We start from the raw sequence: 3,197 nt of genomic DNA on the forward strand, positions 1-3,197 counted from the left end.
GGTGCTGGTGCAACTGGAGCTCCCCTGCACTGGCCGGGACCAAGAGTGTGACAGTGGCTTCCTCCCGCTCTCAAGCGGAGGACTCCTCTTAAGCTCTCCTTTCCCACGTGCAGCTTGAGCTGTATCCAAATGCCCAGCAATTCTTTCTGTTTAAGTACACGTTTGTTGTGGAGTTAATTGTAACCATCATCAAATTTAAATTTATAGGAATTTTCTTGGCTCCACCGCCCTTCTGCCAGATGTCTCCGTCTGTCACAGTTAAATGTGTAGTGTTGAGGGCAGGGCTTTTATTTTTTCTCTTTATGAGAAGACTATTGGAATTTTTATATATAGTTTCAAAGGAAAGAGGGAGAAGAGGAGAAGCTAGTTCTCTTTTAGTCCTCTCTGAAACCTCTGAGTGTGGGAAGGTGAGCCAGGGCCCCTCCCCCTTGGGCACAAATGGCCAGGCTCCTCCAGACACCACCAGACCCCTGGGCTGGGGCCACCTTGATGTTTACACATTAGGTGTTCAGTATAGAAAGCTGCAGAGATACGTTTTGTAGGGCCTGGCATGGGGTGGGGGCACTGGGGAAGGAGGTGACCTGTGGAAACAGCTGCCACACCCACCTATATTCGCTGCACATTTCTTTTGTACAAGGATAATTGTGGTTCTTTTAGCACTTTCAGTGAAGACACAGTCTTGTGTGTGCTCTAAATGTGTTATTTGGGGGCAGAGGTTCAGGACCAATTCTCCCATCTTTCCCTTCTCTTTCTATTTTCATGTAATTTTTAAAAAGTTTTTGTCAATATAGTTCTGTTGGCTGAAAGGAAAATGCAACATGACTATCAAATCTAGGCTCTGCCATTGTTTTTGATGTCTGAGTCTTAGGTGCCTGAGTCTCTAATTTGTAAATATGGGTCTTTGAGACAAGATTTGCAAAGTAGGGTGTATATGTGTACCATAATCCCCTCATGCGCCCCCACACAAAGATTTTATTTAAGTCACTGTGCCTGTGCTTACACAAGAGGCGGAATATCATTTGTATGCTTTTGCCTGGAGTATGGAGTAAACCTGACCACATGCACAGCTAAAGCTTGTGTCTTCCGTACTGTGTAACCTTTGGCAGTGTTTAATGCGTGTGCACAGGAATGCAGTTGAGGGTCCTCTGTGCCTTTGTGTGCGTGTGTGACAGTTCTCTAGGTATGTTTGTCCCCTAGCCATCTCAGGGATGGATAGCCTGCTGGCCGTGTTTTGTGTTAAATAGCATGAAGATAACTGTATAGAACAGGCCTGAGTATAAAGCAATTAACCTCCAAAGAGCTCTTAGTTTTGGAGAAAACATATTTAAAACTAGCAGCTACCACTTTCCCTGCAACGTGGAGCTCAGAAAAGAACCTCAGCTAGCTCCAGAAGAGATTTCTGAAGGATAGAGCACAGTCGCCATGAATGAAAAACAAAGGCTTCTGTGACCTAGGCCTGAAAACCTGCCAGTCCTTGGTGACCTTCTAAAAAAAACGAAAAAAGAGGCGTCTCTAGCCCCCAAACAAACCCTCCTTCAGAGCGCTGGGATGTCCAACCCCCCTTGCCGGCCAGGGCCACTCTGGGCTCAGCCTCTTAGGGTAATCCCTTCCAGCCACAGCGCTGCATTGGAACAAAAGATCCTCGTCTAGACGCCGCCATAAAGCGCCCCCCCCACCCCTGCGCCTCTAAACCCAATTTCATTTCGCCCTTAACGACCCAGTCTGGCCTGTGTTAGAAAATGCTTCCGCACTAAACAGTAAACAAACCCGCAGTGGATGCTCTCCCAGCACACCCGGGACCCCCCACCCCATCCCTCCCCTTGCCCCACATTTTTCCTCTTTTCCTTCTGCCTTTCTCAGGTCCTAGCTCCCCACCCCCACCCCCAAGTAAATAAACCCGAGGCCGAGTTCAAAGTTTCCCGGAGCTAAGGAGGAATGTTGGTTGTAAAAATCCAAGTTTATAGCGCACGTGGGAGTTTACAAGGGTATTAAGTGGTGTGGGCTGAGAGAGTACTCTGGGCCCCTCTTCCCTCCTGCCACGGTTTGGTTTTGGGGGTGCAGGGGGAGCCAGGGGCACTTGAAATGAGAAATGGCCTTGGGTTTGGGGTTACTTTGTCAATCAGAACCTTTGGTTGCTGGGGAATGGCAAGGCAAGTGTCCCTCCGAAGAAAGCTCACAACCCCCACTTAAGCACCTCTCAGAGAAAACCCCTGGGTTCTAAACATCCTAGAGGGTGGATCCCAGGGAGAGCAAAAAAGGCCTAGGCTTGGTGTCTGAAAGATTAACAGAGTTAGTATTACCTGCAGCCAGTTCTCAATCAGAGGGGAGAAACTACCTTGGGCTAATTTCTGGAATGGGCTGAAGACAGAAGCTTTCCTCTCCAGGGCAAAGAACTTTGAACTTCAAGGGAGTCAAGGGCACCACCCCTTTCTTCTCCTACCCCACCCCCACCTCTCTCAAGAATCTGCAGGACAATTCCTTTTGGGGCCTATATTCCCTGAAGGGGGACAGTCCTTGGGGTTTCCCAGTGCCCCAGGGCTGGATAATGCTGTTGCTAAACCTTCCCTGCTTAGAGCCAGCCAGAACACTGCACGCGACTACCCTCTTTATGATTCATATAAAACTTTGGGAAAGGCAACGCCCTGGAAGTTTTTATAACTTTGTTTGGCATAAAAGTTTTACAAGATTCCCCACTCTGTTTAAAAAAAAATAACAAAGTTTTGGTCTTGCCATGAGATGAAATCTCCGGTCTTTGAGAGAGAAAACAGAGATGGCCTCGGAGGCTCCATTGTGTATACGTTGGGGGGGCGGGGTGGGATCTGAAGCTGCCTCTCTTTGCTGAAGGCAAAAAGGCTGGAAGATTGTGTCAATCCTTCCTGAGACACACCTTGACCTGGCTGTGAGAGCAAACAGACAACCGAGGCTGCATGCCTTCAGGAGAGTCCTGTATGCTATCTTCAGATACATACACCGGTATAGACCCCCAAAGTTTTGACAGTATCAGCAGGACAACACCTTCACTGTCACTATCATTCTGTGGTTTTCTTGAAGCCCCTCCCCCCCACCTCTGATCCCTGCACTCACATTCTCACCCCACCCCCCAACCGAACAACATGAACAGCATCTATAGCCTTGACCCAGACTGCTGATTTGAGACAGTCTCTGAACACGTAGCCCTGCATCCCTGCTGCCTGTGA

This window comes from Fukomys damarensis, unplaced genomic scaffold (genome assembly GCF_012274545.1).
Source record: "Fukomys damarensis isolate Sample0158 unplaced genomic scaffold, DMR_v1.0_HiC HiC_scaffold_15, whole genome shotgun sequence".
NCBI classification, from domain to species: domain Eukaryota; kingdom Metazoa; phylum Chordata; class Mammalia; order Rodentia; family Bathyergidae; genus Fukomys; species Fukomys damarensis.